A 27,222-nucleotide genomic window follows, 5' to 3' on the forward strand; every position below is an offset into this window, starting at 1 on the left:
TAACCACTAAGATCTGAATACAACTTCAAAACATTATATCCTCGTAATGTTGAAATTACGAAGACCCTTCCACATTATGGCTCACTAATATTCCATTCCATTGTGCATTACATTCAGAAATCAGCAGTTTTCCAAACAGATAACAACAATTTACCTTCCCCATTCGAAACATAAATCAACGCAAAGAAACACCGTATTTATTACTAATGATTTTCATTTCATGATATGATTAACTTAGTTAATGGTACTTCTCATTTCAGGACATTACGTAACAAAAATGGAGGCAACAATTGTGCATCATATGGCAAGTAGCTTCATAAAATACAGACAATGAAAGTAATGACTTGATTTCGATTAAATAATTCATCGAAGAGATCATCAATATGAATGTGTATCGCTCTCTGTTTAATGTAACTGATTTATAAATCACACGTAGTAAATAGAAACAAAAATTTCCTAAAGGGTACATATAATAAAATTACGTTAATACACTGTGTATAGAAAGGCAGTGACTGTTTTGTACTGCAGGAAAGGATGGTAAATTAGAATGAACATTGCCTAATAACAAACAGGGTAAATATTTGAAAAAACATAGTAAAACCTCCAAACCAGTTCGTGTCGACACCAGACAAAGCTTAACTGCTTCCCAAATCGAACAGAACAGAACTTGACGAAAATCTGCACCAAAATGGCGAGTACAAATTCGACATACAGCATCTCGTGGTTCCAAAGGGGAATATTTCGCATTGCTGAAGGCTTAGACTTCCTCGAAAGATACAAAATGCATCACTGGAGACACAAGAGATTCCTCAAAGAGCTTACTTCGTGTGGATGTTTTAGCGTAATATCAACATGGACAAATGCAATGAATATGGATGACCTCATACTCTATGGTATTCTTCGTGTTGAATTAACTCTCTCTTTTTTCTTTTGCAGTTGCATTGATTGGATTTTGTAAATAATGCTGACAACATTATACACATGTAAAATGTATTATTCATACTACAACTTCTCCCGAATAATTATTTTGTTCAAATTGCACAAGAATTCCACCTGACGTAGTGTAATAATGTTGACTGTAAGTTGTGTTTATATTACTAAAATAGCAGATCGTACATCAGAGCATTTATAATTTTTGTCTTCGATGGATTTAATTATTCTTAGCAAATTGATCCTGAAAAGCAACCACAGAATACAACCCGCACACAACACTGACGTATGCTACCAGAAATATTTTTTTTAATTTTGTCACCATACATCAGCAATGAAATCTTGTTCAACAATAAATACCATCAGCACTGTTCGTAGAAAATGCAGTCTGATTCGATAATTTTTTTCCTTTATAAATAGAGTTCAGTACCACCGGAGCACATCTATTTCTTACACATCGGAATACTGTTTGCAGTTTCACGTAATTTAAATTTGTCGCTGTGATAAACGTTAAGAAGGCGGCCAACAAAAGATAGAGGATTTCTTTTTTAATTAAGATTCTCCTTTGCTCAATAAATAATTAATCATTCAAATTGATGCCACTAATATAAAAAAATTATAAAATTGTTTTACAAATTAGTTTAACACAAACCCATGCTATTTTCAACTCGAAGTACAGACGAAGTTGCTATATAATCGCAATTAACAATGGCTGCGCTTCTTGCAGCTATGATAAAACAATTAATACAAAATTATAATTAAATGAGGAAGTGAATTTTCAATAATTAATCGTAAATAGTTTTAACGCATTTGGCTCTATTGGTTGTTACCAGCAAAGGTACAGTAATTTTCGTGCGTCGACGACGTACATCAGAAGAAGACGACAAAAGGGTACAAAACAAAAGAAAAGAATGGCATAGATTAACAAAGAATGTGAAACAAATATTTTATCTGTTCTACATAATTATTATCTTTTTAAGAACTAATTTCATAATTGAATGAATATTATTGAGTTACGTAATTTTCCACGCGTTCATATCCCACTCGTATATATATATATATATCGTGGATGTTATATTGGACTAATCGAAGCTGACTACAGTAGAAATGTCGAAAGCGGTGGCAGGACACTCCTGCTGATTGAAAACGGAAAAAAGAAAAAGGAACTTTATGTAACCAAAAAATCAGAGCAAAATATATTCGTAATCGTAAATTGCCATATGATAGTTTTTTCACCTCCCACCACGATGGAAGACTTTAATATAGGCCGCAGTAGGACGTTAGCATACGATTCCTTATCCAGACACTAGTCAAAAGTTTACCTAGTAAAATCAAATTAAGTGCATTTTGCAAACGCATACAGGCACATGTACACATTCTCTTGCCCTTGTGATGGGAAACTTCTCCCAAATCCCGAAGAAACTGCTATGATCAACAGCATAAGGATGAAAACCACTGCATTAAAGACACAACGTGTATCCACAGCACATGTGGCCTGTAAATGAAAAGTGTCATGGTGTTCTCTCCATTGGAAAAAAATAATCCGGAATAATCTCCCATTCGAGTTTCCGGAAGGGGGCTGTCAAGAGAGAGGTGACCACGGGAAAAATATTGAAAAACAAAGGTAAGCATAATGATCTACGAGTCGGAGCGTGGAATGTCAAAAGGCTGAACGCGGTAGGAAAGCTAGACAATCTGAGAATAGAATTGCAAATCCTCTATCTCAATATAGTGGAAGTCAGTGAAGTGGAACATAAAGTAGTCAGGATCTCGGGTCTTAAGAGTGTTGGATAATATCAACAGCAGAAGAAAATTACCTAAATGGAGTAGAAATCTTTATTAATACGTCTGAGAGTTTTTTACTGTGAACATTTCAGTTACAGGGTTGTTCTCATCAGAGGCGACGGTAAACCAACAGCTGGGGAGGGAGCGGATGGGTGTAAAGATTACATTCAAAACCTTTGTGAGGGCGAAGAGTTGTCTGATGTAATAGAAGAGTAGGCAGGAGTAGATTCAGATTAGATTTGGGATGCAGTATTACAATCTGAATTAGAAAAAGTTTGGAAGACTTAAGATCAATTAAGGCAGAAGAGCTACATAACAGTCCATTAGAATTACTAAAAATATTTGGAGGAGTGGCAACAGAAAGACCTTTCACGTTGGTATGTAGAACGCACGAGTCTGGCGGTATGTCATCTGACTTTCGGAAAAATATGATCCACACAATCCGGAAGACTGCAAGAGCTTCCAGTAAGAGAATTAGCGCCCAATCAGCCTAACATTTCAAGAATCCAAGCTGCTGACAAGAATAATATACAGAAGAATCTTTTTTTTAAACAAGGACAGTGCCTCTGACATGTATTGGTTAAAAAAAATGCGCCGATGATAACTGATATCAGTCTAAATCGATTTGCAACGAGATAAATAGATTGTATTTCCGCGAACGCTTGCTACATTCTTTTTCAATTTTATATTCTACGGTCGCTGCACAGAAAGGGAACCTTATGGAGCCCAACTTTCAAAAATCATAAATTGCTTTTAGCACGTCTACTTTACTTTCAGGTAGGAAACCTGCAAGAGGGGTCTGATTACTGGGTGACCGTAATGTAACAGCTCACAAGGGAATTAGGTGTGGGGAAGGCAATTACATTATAGTGTTGTTGTTGTTACGGCCTTCAGTCCTGAGACTGGTTTGATGCAGCTCTCCATGCTACTCTATCTTGTGCAAACTTCTTCATCTCCCAGTACCTACTGCAACAGACATCCTTCAGAATCTGCTTAGTGTATTCATCTCTCGGTCTCCCTGTACGGTATTTACTCTCCACGCTGCCCTCTAATACTGAACTGGTGATCCCTTGATGCTTCAGAACATGTCCTAACAACCGATCCCTTCTTCTAGTCAAGTTGTGCCACAAACTTCTATTCTCCCCAATCCGATTCAATACTTCCTCATTAGTTCTGTGATCTACCCACCTAATCTTCAGCATTCTTCTGTAGCACCACGTTTCGAAAGCTTCTACTCTCTTCTTGTCCAAACTATTTATCGTCCATGTTTCGCTTCCATACATGGCTACACTCCGTACAAATACTTTCAGGAACGACTTCCTGCCAGTCTACATTGTATATCCTCTCTACTTCGACCATCGTCAGTTATTTTGCTCATCAAATAGCGAAACTCCTTTACTACTTTAAGTGTCTCATTTCCTAATCTAATTCCCTCAGCATCAGCAGCCTTTATTCGACTACATTCCATTATCCTTGTTTTGCATTTGTTGATGTTCATCTTGTACCCTCCTTTCAAAACACTATCCATTCCGTTGAACTGCTCTTCCAAGTCCTTTGCTGTCTCCCACAGAATTACAATGTCTTCGGCGAACCTTAAAGTTTTTATTTCTTCTCCATGGATTTTAATACCTCCTCCGAATTTTTCCTTTGTTTCCTTCAGTGCTTCCTCAATATACAGATTGAACAACATCGGGGAGAGGCTACAAACCTGTCTCTCTCCCTTCCTAAGCACTGCTTCCCTTTCATGTCCCTCTACTCATATAACTGCCATCCGGTTTCTGTACAAATTGAAAATAGCATTTCGCTCCCTGTATTTTACCTTCAGAATTTGAATGATACTATTCTAGTCAACATTGTCGAAAGCTTTATCTAAGTCTACAAATGCTAGGAACGTAGGAAAATTATAGTAAAATCTTTAAATACTGTGGTGCACTGAAAGCTATTTTAAACGATAGTGTTCGGTGCAATAAGTTGGAAGAACGTCTCCGCCAGTGGATAATCAACGAGTACTCCTCGGTCACGGACAGAGCGAACGGTTCGTCGCATACGCGCTGTGCCCTGCGGGCGTTAATCCCTCGATATAGCGGGCGCCCGCAGCTGGACGCGGTGTGCCGTACAGATTAACTGAAGAACTGGCCTGAGCCCGCTGGGGAGGGGATTGCCTGGGAATTAGGCCCGGTGAGGGCAGCGCGGCATCCTGACTGGCAAGGCAGAGCGCTTTCTGCCGGCACGGCGGGTCCAACTCCCTCCCTCCATCCAGATCAGCGGAGGCTCTCTGCCGTGATCTGGCGCACGTCTCTCTCAATCCGCGCCCGCCTCTCCGCCCGCAGGGATTATCCGGTAGCAGATCTCTGGACTGTCGCTTCAAGTTGCCAGGTATGCTGCCAAAATGTTAACCCTTGTGCAGACCTTTTAGACATTCGCTTGGTCATTGAAATATATTCTGATAGTGAATAGACTGTGTCAGAGCCGTGGTAAAAATTGTTTTTTCAAAGAGTGCGCCGCAGCGCGTAGTGTGAAGCAGTCGCCCTCCGTTTCTGGCGGTGGCACCGCTGTGGCAATCGCAGCTTTGGTGTCTCCCTCTGGTGGGAAAGGGGAAAGGTTGCCTGTCCATGTGCATTTAAGGGGCGCTATGAGCTCGCCAGTTGGTCAGTCTGGGTCAGTCTCTCGTCCCCAGCTTGGCAGTCTGTCTCTCGTCCGCGTTTGTTCAGCAGTCAGTGTTTGTCTGCCGTTCGGGGTGCTTTAAAGCCGGCAAAATGAGAGTCTTTCCCCTCAGCCAGTAAGAGAACTCAGCGAGTGGTCGCCCGGTCGGGGCTTAGTTCCTGCATCTGAGTCTGCGCGTTGGGCCGCGAGTCAGCTTGAGTTTGCTCAGGCAATGATAATTGGTGGTTGGATCGATCGGCTGGTCGGTTGCGCACTGAGACACAAGCTGACTTGTCAGTCTTTAGCGTCGGTGCATGTGAAGTCGCCACGTGAGTCCAGTGGGCCGCGGAGTATAGCGAGGGGTAGTGACTTCGCGGTCGACACGAGAGCAACAGGAGTCAACCCACGACATCAGTCTGGCAGGTGAGAGCTGCGACGCAGGGAGATGGGAGATCGGCGTGCCTTTCTGCGTCCGTTGAAGCGGCTGGCAGCGGACGGTTCGGAAGTGCGATTTGGGGGTGCTGGTATTCTCGAGAAATCGCAGTTTATTAGAAGTGATTGGTGATATGTTGTTTGATTTACCCTTGTTAAATTCTACTTGTTTTCTTGGTGAGGTCAACAGCCATTTCGCTTTGGGGTCGTCCCACCATTCTTCTGCCTTTGCCCACCCGCAGGAGTGTGGTTGTTTATAAATTGCGTGGTCCGCTTTTCCCTTGCGGAGTAGCGGCGGGTTAGAGCAACCTGCGGTTCGGGTTGTTCGGTAATCTCCCTGTCAATCTACCGTACGTTAGTAGCTACCTCTGTCATGTTTGTCGGATTTGGTGTGTTAACGAATTAATTGTTTGAAGCGTTATGCCCTAGTACTTAATTTTGTTTTGATCTTTGAAAACTTTGATATTATTGCCTGTGATCTTGATAGGTGGTATCTGTGTACTGTATAGCTTCTTAACTATTGTTTGGCCAACCTTATAGAATGTAATATAAGATTGCATTTAATGGGCTTTTATTTAAATGATCATTTTAGTATACAGAGTTGCTACCCTTTCACCGTAAGACTCTATTTAGAAGTTAAAATCAAGTTGCACCCTCTGTGGCAAGGTTAATATTTTACTTCTTAGTGTTTTGTACCATTTCCATCACTCCTATGGGGGTGCATAGTTTGTGTGCTTGTGAAATTGTTGAATGGCTCAAATGGCTCTGAGCACTATGGGACTTAACTGCTGAGGTCATCAGTCCCCTAGAACTTAGAACTACTTAAACCTAATAACCTAAGTATATCACACACATCCATGCCCGCGGCAGGATTCGAACCTGCGACCGTAGCGGTCTCGCGGTTCCAGACTGTAGCGCCTAGAACCGCTCGGCCACTCCGGTCGGCCTAATTGTTAAAACTATTAGTTTAAAGATATCTAGTGTGTTGTAGATTTGCACCAGTGTAGTCTTTCAGATGCTGATGTGAGGGGTCGTAACTATGGCTGTGTCCAAAGGGAGTGGCAAGGTTCTCTGCCGGAAAGCTCACACAGTCAAAACTTGATTCTTTTTTCCTCTGAATAAATTATAACTTCGATATTTAGGGGGTGCTTTGTGATTATAATTTTAAACCTGTTTCTTTTAAAATATGCTTTTAGGCACCATTAAAGTGAATAAAATTCCCATTTGTTACTCTCTAGCAACTACTTCCATGCTTACATAGTGTAATTAAATGAGTTAATGTTCTCGAAGAATCACTAGTAATTAAAATAAACTCTTAAGAATATTATTTGAAAATAAATCGCGGTTCAATGTCCCACTTAACCGTGAATTTTGGGTACAGGTTTCATTAACAGACATACTGATTCAAGAGGAAGTTTTGTGCGCGTAATTTAAAAGCACTACGTGAGACAAGTCTGGTATACATAGACACATAATGATGTTCGTGGTAGAAAGTTGAGGTACCCTTCTAATGTAATACACGTGTCCTGTCACATAAACATGACCACCGCCTAAGGTCGAACTTAAAGTACAATAACCAATCATAGATGGCAGGCGGCAATACTAGCAGTGGAGGGTACATGAAAACTGAAGGGAAAATGTGGAAAACAGTGCAATCGTTGTGGTGCAATTTATCTGGAGTCCAAAAGGATATGATTATTGGCTTTCGCAGCAAGGGTGAAAGTGTTTCCTATACCGCTAAGCTTGTAAACTGTTTGCATGCCGCTATGGTTAGAGTATACCGTACATGACAAAATGACCGCATCCAAAACTGGAGCCACACCGAGGCAAATGTTGTATATCATGGGCTGTAGATGAGAGGAGTGGGTGACAGCTGCAGACCTATGTACGGATGAATACACATTAACTGTTGAGTACCTCGCCGGCGAGATGAAACAAGCGACTACCAACTGTGTCTCTTCAACGACCGTACTGCTGACGTTGCAGTGTAGGGGCTCCCATAGTATGTGCCTATTTCATGTATTCATGATGTGTGCTGTATATAAGCGACGGAGGTTAAAGATTTGCACAACACGGCAACCAGACGTCCACTGAGGGACTGAGGGAGGGTGGGTGGCCTTTTCTGACGAATCACGTTTCACGCTACAAGGGGCGGGGAAAGTTTTTGTGGCATCCCCTGTTAGATCTCTTTATTCTCGAAGGCATAATGAATCGACCACTACGGTCGCAGATTCGAAACCTGCCTCGGGCATGGATGTGAGTGATGTCCCTAGGTTAGTTACGTTTAAGTATTTCTATGTTCTAGGGGACTGATGCCCTCAGAAGTTAAGTCCCATTGTGTTCAGAGCCATAATGAATCAATACAACTAAGCATCTACTAGCTAACTTTCTTCCTACAGATTTGGCAGTGATCCGTGCTGCAGAACGTGGTTATTGAAGCTTTTCACAGGTAGTCACATTAATGTGACGGCAGAATGATTAAAACCTCATATTGAAGTTGCTCCTGCGCCGGCTCCTGACGGTATCTGAGGGTATTTGTCAAAATCCATGTTCATGCAGCGCAAGGCTATGTGTTCCCTGTGGCCTGATTGAAGTCACGAGGAGGAAAAGAGACGATTTTAACTCCGCACGACGGAAAGAGGGGGAAGTCTTGCTCGCCGAGTCTTGCTCTAGGGCTCTTGTTTGATGCGCTGCCTGGCGTGGAAGAGTGCATAGACAAGACGCACTTCAGTGGACCGTTTGTTCAGGCTGTTTACCAGGGTATGATACACAGTGAGGAAAGACGTTATCGAACGGAGTAGTCCAGCAGCGTGTCGCGTCGCTTACATTAAACGTTTTTGCCAGATAAGATTTAAACTTGGGTACAGCTTTCTGAGGCATATACATACTGCGCAGCAGTATTCTGTTGGATATGGTGAGGATTTATTTCGTTAATGGGAGTCAATGCCTCTGGTTCGGTGAAGACACACTTCTATTGTATTGTCCTCGGCCGTGCTTGGACGACATCAGAAGTATATTTGTTCAAAATTGTTCAAAGTGCCTGTTCTTGCCGGGGAAACTGTTGTATGTTGGTTAGTTTACAAAAATCCGTTAACTGAAAGTAAAAGATAACCAGGATTTTGTGTTGCATAAACTGATACTGTAATATGTGTGCCTATGGATTATCATGTTGAGTGTACTTTCAAGTGGAGCTTAGCTAATATTTTTTGTTGGCATGCATTTCATGTTTTAGGTATATTTCCGATGTATTCAATTTCCTGGTGCGTGCGTTTCGTTTCATTGTGTATGTTGTAGTCAAGTAACTGTTTGGTGGTAATGGTAACCGTCACTTGTAAACAACACACACCACCTGTACACAACCAAGTTCATTTGTTGTTTGTCTTTGGTACACAGCATCTGTTCATCAAATGATATTTAATTTGAAACGTATCCATCAATCAACCTTGCTGGTAACTAAATATGTAAAGCTCTAACTGAACTGTCTCATTTTGTTATTTATTCAGTTTTAAAACCGTTGTGGCATTTCTAAGTGCTTACTTCAAACTGTAACATCAATGGGAAAGATTTTGAAAGGTATTTCGTCTTAACTTCGATTACGGCTTGACTGACATAAAAAAAATATATTTTCTTACAGTTTGGTTGGTTAGGAATGCTTTGTTTCAGTTGTATTTAACTAGCAGGTATATGACTTTCAAATTACTGTGCTAATTTCCTGTGAGGAGATCTCTAGGAAATAAAAAGTAATTATTGAAGTAAAATTGTAATGCACTAGAGCCCAGCACCTACTGGTCTTCTGATCCATGCAGGTGCTACAGTTCGGACGTCAATGCGCATACACGGTAAACTGTAACGTTGCTGATAATTAATTGACACATTAATACGAAATACTTATTACGAATTTATCCCACCGTTTTCACGAAAAATGTACAGCGTGCCACTGAATTAAATTGCACACACACGTTCTCTCTCCCTCTCTTTTCAAGGCAATATATGTCATTAGAAGTGAATTAATAACCGCAATTATACTCTCATTTCTGTGCTATTTACATACGTTTTATGAAAGGCCCCGGGAGCAGACAACATTCCATTAGAACCACTGATAGCATTGGGAGACAAAACTCTACCATCTGGTGAACAAAATGCATGAGACAGGTGAAATACCCTCAGATTTAAAGAAGAAAATAATAATTCCAATCCCAAAGAAAGCAGGTGTTAACAAATGTGAAAATTACCAAACTATCAGTTTAATAAGGCATGGCTGCGAAATACTAACACGAATTCTTTACAGATGAATGGAAAAATTGGAAAAGCCGACCTCGAGGAAGATCAGTTTCGATTCCGCAGAAATGTTGGAACATTTGAGGCAATACTGACCCTACATCTAAGAAGATAGATCAAGGAAAGGCTAACCTACATTTCTAGAATTTGTAGACTTAGAGGAAGCTTTTGACAATGTTGACTGGAATACTCTCTTAAAAATTCTTAAGGTGGCGCAGGTAAAATACAGGGAGAGAAAGGCTATTTACAATTTGTACAGAAATCAGATGGGAATTATAAGTTTCGAGGGGGATGAAAGGGAAGCAGTGGTTGGGAATGGTTGTAGCCTATCCCCGATATTATTCCATCTGTATATTGAGCAAAAAGTAAAGGACAGAAAGAAAAATTCGGAGTAGGAATTAAAATCCATAGATAAGAAAAACAACTTCGAAGTTCGCCGATGACATTGTAATTCTGTCAGAGATAACAAAGGACCTGGAAGAGCAGGTGAACGGTATGGACAGTGTCTTGAAAGGAGGATATAAGATGAACATGAACAAAAGCAGAATGAGGATAATGGAATGTAGTCGAATTAAATAGGGTGATGTTGAAGGAATTAGATTAGGAAATGGGACACCTAAAGTAGTAAAGGAGATTTGCTATTTTGGGAGCAAAATAACTGATGATTGTCGAGGTAGAGAGGATATAAAATGTGGACTGGCAATGGCAAGGAAAGCAATTCTGAAGAAGAGGAGTTTGTTAACATCCAGTGTATATATATCAGGAAGTCGTTTCTAAAAGTATTTGAATAGAGTGTAGCCATGTATGGAAGTGAAACGTGGAGGAAAAATCGTTTAGACCAGATGAGAATAGAAATTTTCGAAACGTGGTGCTACAGAAGAATGCTGAAGATTAGATGGGTAGATCACATAACTAATGAGGAGGTATTGGGTAGAATTGGGGAGAAAAGGAGCTTGTGGCAGATCTTGACAAGAAGAAGGGATCGGTTGGTAGGACATGTTCTGAGATATCAAGGGATCACCAATTTAGTACTGGAGTGCAGCGTGGAGGGTAAAAATGAGGGTTGAATATACTATGCAGTATCAGAAGGATGTAGGTTGCAATAGGCACTGGGAGATGAAGAAGTTTGCACAGGATAGAGTAGCAGGGAGAGCTGCATCAAACCAGTCTCTGGACTCAAGACCACAAAAACAACAACATTCTGTAGTTCCTGTACAAGAATGAAGAAGCCAGATACTGTGTCAGTCAGGCTAGAATTAGAAAATAAGGATGTTTACACCTAAACCTGGAGTCAAATTCTAGTATGCTAAAGATGTTAACCACATCCATTTTCTACCGAAAATTAGCATAGGATGTAATTTTCTTAGCCATTTTTGTTGTTTTAGTACGCATTCGAGCTTGCGGGTTTTGGTTCAGTCTGTACACTCTGGAAGCCACTGTCTAGTAGATGGTGGACGTTATATCCGAGTGTATGGTCCAGTCACAGTAACGTGGCCACCGGTACACAACACTCAATAACCGTCTTTTGCAGTGCCGAATGCTATCTAACGCGGAGGGAAAGAGTCAAGGAGGTTGTGAAAGGCACTGCCCTGGCCAGTTGCACTATGTTTCTTGGCTGAGAATGAATTGCACAAACTGTCCGGCTGAGTTGGTCCCATACATTCACAATTGGTTTCAAACCAGGGGAGCTCAGTGTCCAGGAGAGTACAGTAAACTCGTTGTCGTGCTCTTTGCAACACTCACGTATACTGAGAAATGTGGGACATAGCGCAGTTTCCTGCGTCTTGCGGACGAAAAGCCAACTGCATGTAGGGCATGGTCAGCAAAGATAGAAGCATACGTATGTTTGTCCACTGTGCATTGCACTAGCATGTCTTCTTTATCTGTCACATGGAACTTACACAGTCAGAGACGTCTTAATTTTAAAACAGTAACATAAAATTGAATAATTTTTGTTCTTCTATCTCACTTTTCCCAATGGAAAATTTAATAATTTGTATATTACATAAGTTAAAAGTTATGTTGATAAACTATAAACTAACAGAAATTGAACGATCCCACTCGAGGAATGCCACGTAAATGTACCCCAGGACCATAAAGATCAATCCTTGTTTGCGTTCTGTCATTTCCCGCAGTACACACCAATGGCCATATGTCCGACGGAGCATGAAACGTAACTCACCTGTAAAGGCCACCTGCCACCACTCCGTGGACGTACAGTTTTGGTATTGCCGTGCAAACTCCATCCTTCATCGCTGATGAAGAGTGGTCAGTATGAGGACATGAACCAAAACCTGCCGCGGAGGCCCTAATGCAGCAACGTTCGCTGAACGCTCGTTGAGAAGACGCTGATGTTAGTCGCTTGGTTCACCTAGGCAGACAGAGGTTCAACAGTTGGACGCCTATTCGCCAGTACACGTCTCCACAAGTGCCATTCACCTCTGTCAGCTATATATTTATGTGGATAATCATATAGTTCTGGCAATACCGGCCATGACCTTGCTATTCTGTGCGGATGCACACGCATTCCTCGAACTCTCACGGGATTTGGTAAGAACGTCTTCCACGAATGTACTGTGTGGACATACAAGGTGAGAATGTGGGTCTCGCGGGAGGCGTGCGCTGGATAGCCCACTAACCACTGTGCCCTCGGCGGCTGAGATAGCCGGCACGGTAGCGTGTTCGGTCAGAGGGTTAGCAGCCCTCTGTAATAAAAAAACTGAGCTAATCGATCAAAAACGAACTTAAACGGATGTCTTACGACGCCCGCCCCAAGCAGATCCAACGAACAAAAGTGAACAAAATGAGATTAAAAAAAGAAAAAGAGATGGATAAAGCGTCGGCCATGTAAGCAAGGGAACCCGGGTTCGAGTCCCGGTCGAGGCACACATTTTCACCTGTTGATATATATCAGCGCCTGTCAACAGCATGTAACGTCTCTTAGCAAAAGACATATTATTTAATAAAGAGAAAATTGTGTTTCATTTTTTGTTCTTGTATAGAATTATGTACTTTTTTTATTTAGATAATATCTGTGTCGGCGAGTACTGAAACCGCCACAGACGATACTTATTAAATATTAAACAAAGATGAGACTAGGTGACTAGTATAAATAGTAAAAAGGAACATTAATTTCTCTGTCGTCTTCTTGGAGTTACGTGAGTAGGATAGCCTGTGACGTTATATTGTACGCTAGCGTAGCATTCTTTTGTCAAGATTGTGAGAGGGACACCATTAGACAATAGCCTTGGAAAGGTGTGTAATTAATTGATTTGTTTAAATGTTTTGAATAGAGTTACTTAGTGAAACCTTGCATCATGATTTGTAATAAGCTTGCCTGGTATTTTATCCCATCCCTTTAAGACATATTCAGTTATTTAAATATTATTCGTGGTGCAGAGCTGCGCTACGAACGAACGAGCCGCTGCCGCGGCGCGTTCAAACTGCATTAAATGAAATTTATCATACCGCAAAGCAGCGGGCAGGTGATAGTGAAGTAAAATTATTTCTTTCAGCTTTCGGAATAGCAGAGCAGCAGATTTTATGATGTGTTTTACAGATTGACGCGGGCTGCTGAAAATATAGTACTAACAGTGCAAAAAGGTAATTTACCTTCATAACATAACAGAAATCTTGCTGTGCGTAGTTCTGGTCTGGCAAACCTTATAGTAAAAATATGTTTTTCTCCGATAATAGTCTCATGTTCTCGTGTTAGTCGTGGTACTTATTGGTGTTTTACTGTTAACAAAAATCCACTGCAAAATTTTGATGTTTGTACAATCATTGCGTACTCTAACATCAATATTGAGAACGAAATAATTTTCACTAACCCTTTCAATAACTATAAAGTAAGGAAGATATGTTGAACTTTACGGCGAGTCACAGTAACGAAAAAATGTTACTTTAATAGAAAGCCAGATCCAGAACAATAAGAACATAATCTATTTTGTTTTGTTGAAAATTAATGATCCAAATAAAGACATAGCACAGCATCACTAAAAGGTATTTCGGGGCTCTTTTCGTAGCAACATATTTTATCTCATATATTAGTTGCTACGCGAGTAATAGTAAAACAAAGTAAATAATAATAGAGCCAGCGAAAAGCTGAAGGTATTTATATAATTCTAATTCTGTCAGCTATGGCCTGTGGCGCACCACAGTTGTCCCGGCGACACTTTTGGTTAGTCCAGTTTTGTCATGCTTGATGTACTTCAACCCCTGCGGTACGCCAGCAGTTCAAAAACTAAACAATTTCGGAAATGATTCCACCTGTGGTCCTTAATCCAATGATCATGCGTTGTTTGACGTCGGATACATAGTTCCCTTTCCGCATTACAGTATCAACGGGACTGGCACTTGATATACTTTCCGGGATGTGAGGTCGTGGTCCAAGAACTTTTCTGCTCCTTACGTTTCGTCCAGGACTGCGCTGGACTTCCTCAGAGGCGCTGCTCCGCTGAGAAAGTCCAGCGCAGTCCTGGACGAAACGTAAGGAGCAGAAAAGTTCTTGGACAACGACCTCGCATCCCGGAAAGTATATCAACTGCCATATCACCCGGTCGTGAAAGCCTTCATTCTACAATCAACTGCACTTTTTTGTACGTCCCTCTGACACACTTTATACATCCTCCACAGCTAGTGCTGCTACCTGCCGTCCGTGAATGGCTAGTGTACGTTGATTTTGAACATTGCTCGTGGTCACATAAATGTGGTTGCGCTCTGTAATGTTATCGAATTCCTTTCCGCTTCCATGTGCATAGTGAATGAGAAAGAATGAGTGTCTCTATTACTCTGTATGCATCACAAACTTATTACTATCCCTAAGCAAAATATGGGACGTTCTCAGCTTAATTGTTACACATACATATTTGAATAAAGCCTTTAAATTTACTCAGTGGTATTTCTGATTTTCTTAGGAGAGGTCTCAATTAGGTTCCCCCAGGATTTCTGTTATACATTCGTATGAGCAACATAAACCTAACAGTGCATTGTAGAACATTAATGTAACTCTGTCTGTGAAATATCGAGTTATGCTCTGAATCCCTACTAACCCTCAGTAATTGTTAATATAATTTCGTTTACCAATTTTTCAAAAAATTATTAAAGCACTAACTCTACTCTTTACGGCCTTGTGATTTTAGTCTGTTTTCATCTAAGGACACATTTCCTTGTTACTGGTAACTTTCAAATCAGTTATACCTTTATTTAGTAGACATTTAGCTAAGCTACCTCTAGTATTGGTGTATTCAGAGTTTGTCGATCTTTCAGCTACATAATGGCTATGGATAGCGATTGGTTTGGTGATGCGACAATTACGCACCATTTGTTTAACGTCATGTGCATAATTACATTTTCTGAAAGATGAACCTTGCAATCAATTTTTTTTCATTACGAAGTCTGAATATTGTTTTTATGGTGGACAAATCATTTATACATTACGACAGTGCACTGTTACCAAACTTTTTTGCTTTCTTATGATTACTCTGTACCTGACACTAAAAGAAAACCTGTACAGTATAAAGAAAGGAGCCGTCTTTGGTGAAACAGGAGTTATAATACAATTTCTTTTGAATTGTCCATTTCATTGTTTATGTACAACAGCGTTTTGGTGTTTAATGTGGATTCCTTTATCGCAAATCGATTTGTAGTTTTTGGTACTAAACAGAATTATGCACTGTGGTAATATATAAATGATTTGCATGATCACACAATGTCAAGTCAGCCATATTTTCCAAATTAGATTCTCATTATTGTTGAAGTTAGTTACTACAGAAATTAATGGCTCAGTCATGTTTTGCTGTTTCATCTCAGCAGTTTTGTGTTACCAGAACAATCTTGAAGAGCAATAATCATCATTTATATGCTGGTATTAATTTGGAATATTTTGATTTTACATTTGTGATTTCAGTAATTATTCTTGTTATGGCGAACACTGGGAAATTATATAAAATGCAGCCTAAAATAATACATGGAGTAGAGTTTTATTTCTATGAGACAGCAAATTCACAGGGATAGTTGTAGCCCATGCCACACTGTAGCACGTGGGACTGCATTTTAGGATGAAAGCAAAATTATTAATCGTATAGTTAGAACAACCACCAGCCGTGTACAAGGTCCAGATATTGCAGTAACTAGCAATTTAATAAATATGATGACGGAAATGGAAACCAAAATGGTCGACCGAAATTCCAAAAGGGTGCATAATTACGCTTCTTCTCAAATAAAGTACTTAGGAGATCAATGAAATGAACTATCTGCTAAATATAGTGAAATGTGAATTCAATACAGCGAAATGGCATCTACGTGTGAGAAAATGTTATCCAACATAAACCGAGCGTTAACTAAGTCAGATTTTTTGTCATCTAAATCAGAAACGTCAACACTAATGAACAATTATATTCAGATATGGTGCACACAGAGCATCATCCAAGTATTGAACTTCCGTCTTAAAATGACACTTTGGAAAAAGTTACTTAGCCTGAAGCGAACCCACATGAAAATGTATTAGGTAAAATTTTACCATAATTAAAAGGCTGTGACAACGCTGTGACACAAATCAGTAATGTCACACAGAAACAATAAAATGCAAAACAGATAATACTAAATACACTTCCATCTGTGTTTGTCAAAATAATTAACCCACACTATGCATTGAGATCTATTACAACAAAACAAATCATATAGGTTTGGCATGCAAGTATGTCATTTACTGCAGGGGAGTGCCTTTTTTACAGGCAGTGTTATTACTTTACTGGTAGTCTAAAAACAGATAGTTGCAGGTGTGCACAACTATTAAGACCAAGAACAAAAATACAAATAACAATAATGGTTTGGCTCACTTCTGTCCACCACGCTTAAGGAATTGTTGTCACAGCATGTCAAAAGACGATTATATCGATCCTGAGATGCTACTAAAGAAACAACCACTACTCTACACGTGGCACACACACTGTAGTCCACCCAAGTCTCATTAAATTACGCACAGGTGGTAGCGATTATCAGATCATTTACCGTTTTACCAGACTAGAAGACCATGATTACGTTCTTTTTCTTCGGTCATCAGTCTACTGCCTGGTTTGATGCGGCCCGCCACGAATTCCGTTCCTGTGCCATCCTCTTCATCTCAGAGTAGCACTTGCAACCTACGTCCTCAATTATTTGTTTGAAGTATTCCAATCTCCGTCTTCCTCTACAGTTTTTGTCCTCTACAGCTCCCTCTAGTACGATGGAAGTCATTCCCTTATGTCTTAGCAGATGTCCTATCATCCTGTCCCCTCTGCTTATCAGTGTTTCCCACATATTCCTTTCCCCTCCGAGTCTGCGTAGAACCTCCTCATTCCTTACCTTATCAGTCCACATAATTTTCAACATTCGTCTATAGGACCACATCTCAAATGCTTCGATTCTCTTCTGTTCCGATTTTCCCACAGTCCATGTTTCCACTACCATACAATGCTGTACTCCACACGTAAATCGTCAGAAATTTCGTCCTCAAATTAAGGCCGGTATTTGATATTAGTAAATTTCTCTTGGCCAGAAATGCCTTTTTTGCCATAGCGAGTCTGCTTTTGATGTCTTACTTGCTCCGTCCGTCATTGGTTATTTTACTACCTAGATAGCAGAATTCCTTAACTTCAATGACTTCGTGACCATCAATCCTGATGTTAAGTTTCTAACTGTTCTCATTTCTACTACTTCTCATTACCTTCGTCTTTCTCCGATTTACTCTCAAACCATACTGTGTAATCATTAGACTGTTCATTCCGTTCAGCAGATCATTTAATTCTTCTTCACTTTCACTCAGGATAACAATGTCATCAGCGAATCGTATCATTGATATCCTGTCACCTTGTATTTTAATTCCACTCCTGAACCTTCTTTTCATTTCCATCATTGCTTCTTCGAAGTACAGATTGAAGAGTAGGGGCGAAAAGCTACAGCCTTGTGTTACACCCTTCTTAATACGAGCACTTCGTTCTTGATCGTCCACTCTTATTATTCCCTCTTGGTTGTTGTACATATTGTATATGACCCGTCTCTCCCTATAGCTTACCCCTACTTTTTTCAGTATCTCCAACAGCTTGCACCATTTTATACTGTCGAACGCTTTTTCAAGGTCGACAAATCCTATGAACGTGTCTTGATTGTTCTTTAGCCTTGCTTCCATTATTAGCCGTAACGTCAGAATTTCCTCTCTCGTGCCTTTACTTTTCCTAAATCCAAACTGATCGTCACCTGGCGTAGTCTCGATTTTCTTTTCCATTCTTCTGTATATTATTCTTGTAAGCGGCTTCGATGCATGAGCTGTTAAGCTGATTGTGCGATAATTCTCGCACTTGTCACCTCTTGCCGTCTTCGGAATTGGGTGGATGATGCTTTTCCGAAAGTAAGATGTTATGTTGCCCGACTCATATATTCTACACACCAACGTGAATAGCCGTTTTGTTGTCACTTCCACTAATGATTTTAGAAATTCTGATGGAATGTTATCTATCCCTTCTGCCTTATTTGACCGTAAGTCCTCGAAAGCTCTTTTAAATTCCGATTCTAATACTGGATCACCTATCTCTTCAAAATCGACCACTGTTTCTTCTTCTATCACATCAGACAAATCTTCACCATCATAGAGACTTTCATTGTATTCTTTCCACCTATCTGCTCTCTCCTCTGAATTTAACAGTGGGATTCCCGTTGCACTCTTAATGTTACCACCGTTGCTTTTAATGTCACCAAAGGTTGTTTTGACTTTCCTATATGCTGAGTCTGTCCTTCCGACCATCATATCTTTTTCGATGTATTCACATTTTTCCTGCAGCCATTTCGTCTTAGCTTTCCTGCACTTCCTATTTATTTCAGTCCTCAGCGACTTGTATTTCTGTATTCCTGATTTTTCCGGAACATGTTTGTACTTCCTCCTTTCATCAATCAACTGAACTATTTCTTCTGTTACCCATGGTTTCTTCACAGCTACCTTCATTGTACCTATGTTTTCCGTCCCAACTTCTGGGATGGCCCTTTTTAGAGATGTCCGTTCCTCTTCAACTGTACTGCCTACTGCGCTATTCCTTATTGCTGTATCTATAGAGTTAGAGAACTTCAAACGTATCTCGTCATTCCTTAGAACTTCCGTATCCCACTTCTTTGCGTACTGATTCTTCCTGATTAATGTCTTGACTTCAACCTACTCTTCATCTCTACTATATTGTGATCTGAGTCTATATCTGCTCCTGGGTACGCCTTACAATCCGAAATCTGATTTCGGAATCTTTGTCTGGCCATGATGTCATCTAATTGAAGTCTTCCCCTATCTCCCAGCCTTTTCCAAGTATACCTCCTCCTCTTGTGATTCTTGAACAGGGTATTTGCTAATACTACCTGAAACTTGTTACAGAACTCAATTAGTCTTTCTCCTCTGTCATTCCTTGTCCCAAGGCCAGATTCTCCTGTAACCTTTTCTTCTACTCCTTCCCCTACAACTGCATTCCAGTCGCCCATCACTATTAGATTTTCGTCCCCCTTTACATACTGCATTACCCTTTAAATATCCTCATACATTTTCTCTATCTGTTCATCTTCAGCTTGCGACGTCGGCATGTATACCTGAACTATCGTTGTCGGTGTTGGTCTGCTGTCGATTCTGATTAGAACAACCCAGTCACTGAACTGTTCACAGTAACAGACCCTCTGCCCTACCTTCCTATTCATAACGAATCCTACACCTGTTATACCATTTTCTGCTGCTGTTGATATTACCCGATACTCATCTGACCAGAAATACTTGTCTTCCTTCCACTTCACTTTATTGACCCCTACTATATCTAGATTGAGCCTTTGCATTTCCCTTTTCAGATTTTCTAGTTTCCCTACCACGTTCAAGCTTCTGACATTCCACGCCCCGACTCGTAGAACGTTATCCTTTCGTTGATTGTTCAATCTTATTCTCATGGTAACCTCCCCCTTGGCAGTCCCCTCCCGGAGATCATAATGGGGGACTATTCTGCAATCTTTTGCCAATGGAGAGATCATCATGACACTTCTTCAACTACAGGCCACATGTCCTGTGGATACACGTTACGTGTCTTTAATGCAGTGGTTTCCATTGCCTTCAGCATCCTCATGTCCTTGATCATTGCTGATTCTTCCGCCTTTAGGGGCAATTTCCCACCCCTAGGACAAGAGAGTGCCCTGAACCTCTATCCGCTCCTCCGCCCTCTTTCACAAGGCCGTTGGCAGAATGAGGCTGACGGAGGTCTTCGGTCGCCAATGCTGATTATTTATCAAAATTTAGGCAGTGGCGGGGATCGAACCCGGGAGCGAAGACGTTCTTGATTATGAATCAAAGACGCTACCCGTAGACCACCGGTCCAGCATTATGATAAGCGCACTAATTGGGAAATAAACAAGACATTTTTATGTGGAATTTTACTACTAAGCCGCTCTTTTCAAATACACTGAAAAATAAAGAAATCTACCTGCTGTAAAGTGTGTTTGGTTGGTGAAAGAGCCTCACTTTGCAACACTGAAAGTAATAAACTGTAACTACAAATAGTAAGCCATGGGGAAGGTGGGGGGGGGGGCAAGTTACATACTAAGGCAAACCTGTTACGTTACGATGACAGGCAGACATCAGGAAGAAACTAACTACAGACCATTTTAAATGTTCAGGATCGAGTGTTTTCCAAGCCACAATAAATGCTGTACTAGTAAAAATAACGATTACAATTGTAGTAGGCACCACTGCAAGGGTGAGCATTTAATTTATTCAAAAACATTCGTAATGTTACTAAAGTAATTACATATGCAGTATAAAAATGTAAAGTCATAGGAGCATTGCCGTTATATCACCCAGCGTCAAATTGTAAATGTAGGTGGAGGTTACAAAAGGAAATGGAGTGATAAAATGCGTGTATCTAATCACAAGTTGCCACGTAGTAGAATTCATTGGTGGTTTTGATTTTCTGTGGTAGAATGAGTTTTATTTAGGTAAATGTTTTTCAAATATAGATACTAAGTATATTGCAATAGAGTTAATAACAATAAAAATAGAGCATGAAAAATATTTCCAGGTATTTAGTTTAATTTTTTTAAGATAGTTGCAGTGTACACACCACCATGCACTGCAGTAAGATTGAAAATACTGAAAACCAGGTAAAAGGTAAGATGGTAGAGTCTCATTGACTCATTGTAATGAGCAGAATCAAAATAATTGTAAATATCTACATGTATTAGGAACCAAAACATGAATTATCAACACATAACAGTATAACACGGAAGTTTGCCTACACAGGATTTATTCTTACAAAATGTATTCCACACCATGGACAAAGATGGTAGTGGTCATCAGTGAGATAAAGAAATGCTCTGATGACGTGTAGTCGATTCTTCAATGTCACCTCGATGTAGTGCACTAACAGCTCTGGCAAATCCAAATGCAATTATCTGCCTAGTTATAGATGTGAGGGCTATTAATAAGATTTTTATTTTTGTAATAAAATGACTTGAAAACTTGGATGAACAGCTACAGAAGCTCCATGGAGTTAAATATCTTGTCAGAGTATATTTGAGAAGTTAGTAAGTTATCATTAAGGAATCAAGAAATTATATCTTTGGAGAAAGAAATGATCAATTTTGTATACTACCATTTGCTTGAAACATAAGTTCAGGTGTGTTAATTACTACCTCAAATTCTATATTATAGTCTGAATTACTAGACCAAGCTACATTTTAAATTAATGATTTATTAAGAGCCACCTACTCCTAGGAAGATCATATAGATTTTATTTAGCTAAGATGGTACACAAATTTTCTGAGGTAGGGTTGATTGAGGACATGCAGAAGTCGAAATCTGTGAGAGACACTATTAAATTTCTTGGTCATTTAATTTCATCTACAGGAATAAAACCAGATTCAGACAAAATAAGTACATTAATGAATTTTATTAATCAAGATAGAAAACAGCTTAAAGTATTTTTTGCCTTGTGTCCCTTTTTTGGTCAGTTAGCAACAAATCAGATTTTTAATATTACAGCTCTGTTCAGTATATTGAAGAAAAACGCCTTGACAGTGTGGAAAAGTGACAGTGAAAAGATTTTGGTGTAACAAAAGAAGCTTTAGTGAAATCTGATATTTTATGCCGTCGATACGAAAGATTTTGTCTAGTGACTGAACCCCATTTTCTGGCCCAGGAGCATGTCCGTTTCAAGTAAATGAAGAATATGACAAGCACGATATTTATATTATTGGTTTTGCTAATTGCATATTGTCAATGTTAATGTGTCTCCTCTAGTACCAAGTTGGAAACTCTAGGAGAAGTGTGGGCCCTTCAAGAAATTCATTTATGTTGATTGGTATTTAAGATAAGTAAATAAATTAGTGAAATCAAAGTGAAGTAGAAATTAGAAAATAAATGAAAAACTTAGTTTACTTTAGAAGAATTACACACTGGCAAACAGCCGGAGGAGCAGCAGAGCAGAAGAAACAATGACCATGAAGTCAGCAAGTTCAGAAGCCATCGCCCTCCCCACATAAGCGGACGCTGTCGATTCAGCCGTCAGGGCACCACCCGACCAGCTCACGTGTTTCTGAGTTGTGACATGTGAGCAAAGGCCCTCGCCTACATTCCAAGAGCCAATGACCGACGTTAAGAAGATTCTTCGAGAAGGTTTTCAACGTGACAGAAGAGGCAATGACCGTGAAGTCGTTCACCTCCAGTAAACTGAAGTGAATAAATGCGCGAGACGCAGTGGGCCCGACAGGCGAAGGGAGAGGAAGAAGAGTAGCAGTAGTTTTCAGTCAGTTTCAGTGCTGAAGACCGTCATGCAAGAAGTGAATAAATCTTACCCAGACGCACCAAGTCCGCCGCTGTAATGGAATAGCAAGCAGCAGCCTCGGCGCCAGAATACAGAAGTTAAAAGGTATTTGAAGTCTGATTTTTACGTACCCGGGTGACTTGTGAGGACAGGAAGGAGACGGCCTCATATCAGCAGTCACCTGTGAGCTGGGATGAAGATCTGACAGCCGAAGACTGGCAAGCGGGAGTCCGTTGTTCGAGTCCGGGACACTGGCCTTCCTCCGCCGCGCCGCTCCGCTGGCCGACGCACAACACACGCGGCCGCTTAGAGACGAGAAACACTGGGACGCCACATCCAAGGTGTCACCGTCCGATGCACGACTTCGATCTCAATAATTAAACGGGCCACAGCACGATGCGCGTCTCCAGTCAACTGGGCGACACGGCGACACGAGATACACACCGCCACGCGTAATCAGACGCCACCGCTGCTGCAGCAGGAGGCTTCGCAAACGACACAGCTGCTGCTCTCCGAACCAGAACATCCAGTAAGAAACAGTTGTACAAAACTTTCAATAAAAGTTATCTTATGTAAAAATGCTGTTTCATTCTACCTCATACCCGAGCTAAGGAAGAACCCACCCTCCCCACATGTTGTTAAGAGAGAAAAATTAATTTGTTTATTATTTTCACCTTGACATAATGCTTGAGAATCAAATACCCTTTACAGTAATACTCATCCTGTCAACTGACTAGCATCAAGAGAGAAAACTCAGTTACATTTAGTCCAGAAGTGTTACATTTAGTGTCAGAACTGTTACATTTATGAAAAAACCATTAATGTTTACTGTGATCATCAGACATTAAGCTTTTTTATATCACGCAAATTACTTCATGCATATTTAGCATGTTGGTCTTTGCTTTTACAAGAATATAGTTCAGAGTCCATTCACATATTAAGAAAACGTAACATTTTGGCAGACAATTTCTCATGACTACGACAACGTTTACCACATTAGAGAGAAATTATGAAAAAACCCCTGCTGTGTCTTGTTTATGGAGGATAGCAATTACTACCAAAATTCTTAACAGTTACGTAGAAATATGGTTGATTTACAGAATTCTGAAGAACTTTGGTATAAGAATAAAACATTGTTTTCACAAGACCCAGCAGACATGTCTTACATATCAAAAAGTGAAACCCAAAATTAAATGCTGTCATATGGAGTTACATCCTAGCATAGCAACAAAAACACTATTGTTACTCTGAGTTGCTGCTGTACAATGCTTTTCCTCAGATAGAATTGAGTTTAACTGTGTAGTAGTACTGTATGACATTTCCACAAAATATTTTTAATCATATGCCATCAATACTACCAGAGTAACTCCGATTATAGAAAGAATAATAAATAGTTATATACCAAGAATTGTAATTCTGGTGCCTTGCTGCTAGATAGTGCTTCTAATTTCAATTTCCAAGCATGTAAAATATTTTTACCTGAATATGGCATTAAACAGGTACTAAAATAGTGTTTTCATCCTATGGGAAATTCCACCCAATGTATTTTTCGAGAATTTAACAGATTCACAAAGACCTATGCAACCGGTAATCGAGCAAAATGGATAGAATGTTTAGAGCGCTTTGATCTGGTAGTGAACATGTTGGCACTGTACAACATTAAATTCACTGCAAAAAAGTGGTTGAAATGGCTCTCAGCACTATGGGACTCAACTGCTGTGGTCATCAGAACTACTTAAACCTAACTAACCTAAGGACAACACACATCCATGCCCGAGGCAGGATTTGAACCTGCGACCGTAGCAGTCGCACGGTTCCGGACTGCGCGCCTAGAACCGCGAGACCACCGCGGCCGCCCACAATTCACTGCAACTGAACTCATAAATAGGAGGAAGGAGAAGAATGAATGTGTAAATCCACTTCCACGTCCTCGCAGAGAATAGAATGTAAGAAAAGCCTTAATTTCACTCACTGTGCAGGTATGACTGGACAAGGTCTACTATGATTACAGATTTCAAAAATGCTAACATATCAGGTGGGAGAGTGTATTCCGTTAAAGACTCCTCCCAAATCTTTGTTTCTTCTTAAAAGAAACTATCAGTGGCTACTTTTATACATGGGTCCATATATTTTCGCAGCTTCGATGCGCAGGAATCAGTGGTACAGTAATGGGTTCCTAGTTTGCGTGTTCTGCAAGTCCTACCTTAAAATCTAATTCTCTCATTACGAATATTTACTGTTTTCATGTTATGGAAATCTTAGTTGTGCATTATATTACATTTTATCATGACCCTCAGGCAGCAAGCTTTTCTGCTCCCCAGTGACGACCCTGCACCCGACACTAAAATAAAATCCGACGAATGCACGTAAAGGAGCCATCTTTGGCCAAGCAAAAGTTCCAATAAAATGTAATACTGAAATTCACTTACTCATGATTTTTAATGTGCTCCTGCTGTGGTCACTGTCATGTAACCCATTCCCGAATGACTACCTTTAGGAAGATTTAAGTTCATATCCCATTCATTCCTAGTTTTCCTTTTCTTACGGGATGCATTACTGTTTCTTTAAAAGCATCCATTCTCTGTTGTCATGCTCTCTTGTAAAGGATTTCCAAAAAATCGAATGATACTGTAGAATTGGTGTCGTTAGTGTTTAGTATGTGTTATCTTCACAGGCAAATTAAATTTTCACAAAACCCTTCCAGAAAATTCTAAGGCTACTTTTCGTGATTGTCGTATTTAGTTTCGCATCGTAGTATTACCACTGAATATTTCTACGAAGTGACAAGTGCGTTCCGTTCTTCCAATTTATTTTTTATTTCACAACTTTAGCCCAATATGCCACGATATGTACTCATTGTAGATTTGCGCAATAAGTGAGTGTTAGTAAAATTGTCCACACTATTCCAATCATAAAACTCTGTGTTCTATGTCACGACAGTAAAACTCATGGTTCCTGAATACGCGTCTCTTAAGAGCTGGTAGCTAGTTTTCTCCCTAACTGTCAATATAATTTTGTATGTGTCACATACGACGCTTATATTATTGCATCCAGCGGCGACAATTGCCTAGTCACTGAGTTCTTATAATCAATGCACAACGTTTGCAAAGCTCGCCTGATCTCATCATCACCAATTGCCTTAGAGGTAAATCCACTCACACTGAAAATGGTGACTGACTTTTCTATAAAGCCTGAAATTCATATTTAATTGCTAAAACACTGCTTTAGAACGTAAAAAGGATGGGTGGCTCCACATCAAGGATTAGTTGCACTAATGAGCTTGCGACGGGGTGGTAAATAAAGAAGAAGTGCGGTTGCAGTGGTCACACGAATGTGCATATACAAATGTTGGTTAAAAAATGTTATTCCAAATTTTGGCTATCACGTAAGTCTCAGGGGCTGATTTCGACACTTGGTGCATTAGTACACTTCCACATCTGTGCATTTGTTATAGTTTTTGAATTAATTATTCACTCAGATATTAGTACAGTTTATGCTAGGGATCAAAATTAGGTGATTATTATAGCAAAATCAGTTATTCACGACACAGTTCAATCACTGTTTATTGGCGTTGTCCCTTTCTACCATACAATGAAATTAGCAACTGGTGAGACGGTTTACAGTTTAACTTTAATAATAATTAGACTCCGAGCCCACAATAGCAGTAAAATAGGCTGCTATAAAAGAAACTTATTCAAAAAAATTCGATCAGAGCCACAAGTCCCACTGTCCTCTTTGTTCTAACAGTTTTTTACCCGAAATCAGATTTCGCCACATGCTCACTTACGACTCTGTAAACCGCGAAAATCGTACTCACACAAATAATTGTAGCACTTCCAGTTCAGCAAATATATGCTTGCACACTTGCAGTGTTAAACAATACTCTTTGTCGAAATAAATCGGTTCGAAAAAAGACTTCTCAAACGACCACATGGGCCACCTTCAAGTGGGGTTGGCTCCCCAGCCACCCTCCAAAACGGCTGACCAAGGACTGACCCCTGGCCAAGATGGCCCCTCACTTATATAGGCTCGGATGTCCAACCCCCTCGTTACTTAAGTACCAGTGTCACCAGTTAATATTACAAATTTTGATACATACATCCCTCGACAGGAATCAGTACACCATGGGAACCCCGCTAAAGAGTGCAACTTACTCACTGTGTGACATTAATTACTAGGATTAATCTCTCGCTCGTAAATCAAGTTTTAGTTTTTGCAAAATTTCACCGCTTAGCGCCAATTTCTTTGTACACATTTGTGCTTCAAAGTTTTAACATAGAACTGCATTCAGTACTCTTATTAGACGTGATCTATAGCGATCTACACATTGCGCTGCTCAAAATCC

Source organism: Schistocerca gregaria, chromosome 2 (assembly GCF_023897955.1).
Source record: "Schistocerca gregaria isolate iqSchGreg1 chromosome 2, iqSchGreg1.2, whole genome shotgun sequence".
Classification (NCBI taxonomy): domain Eukaryota; kingdom Metazoa; phylum Arthropoda; class Insecta; order Orthoptera; family Acrididae; genus Schistocerca; species Schistocerca gregaria.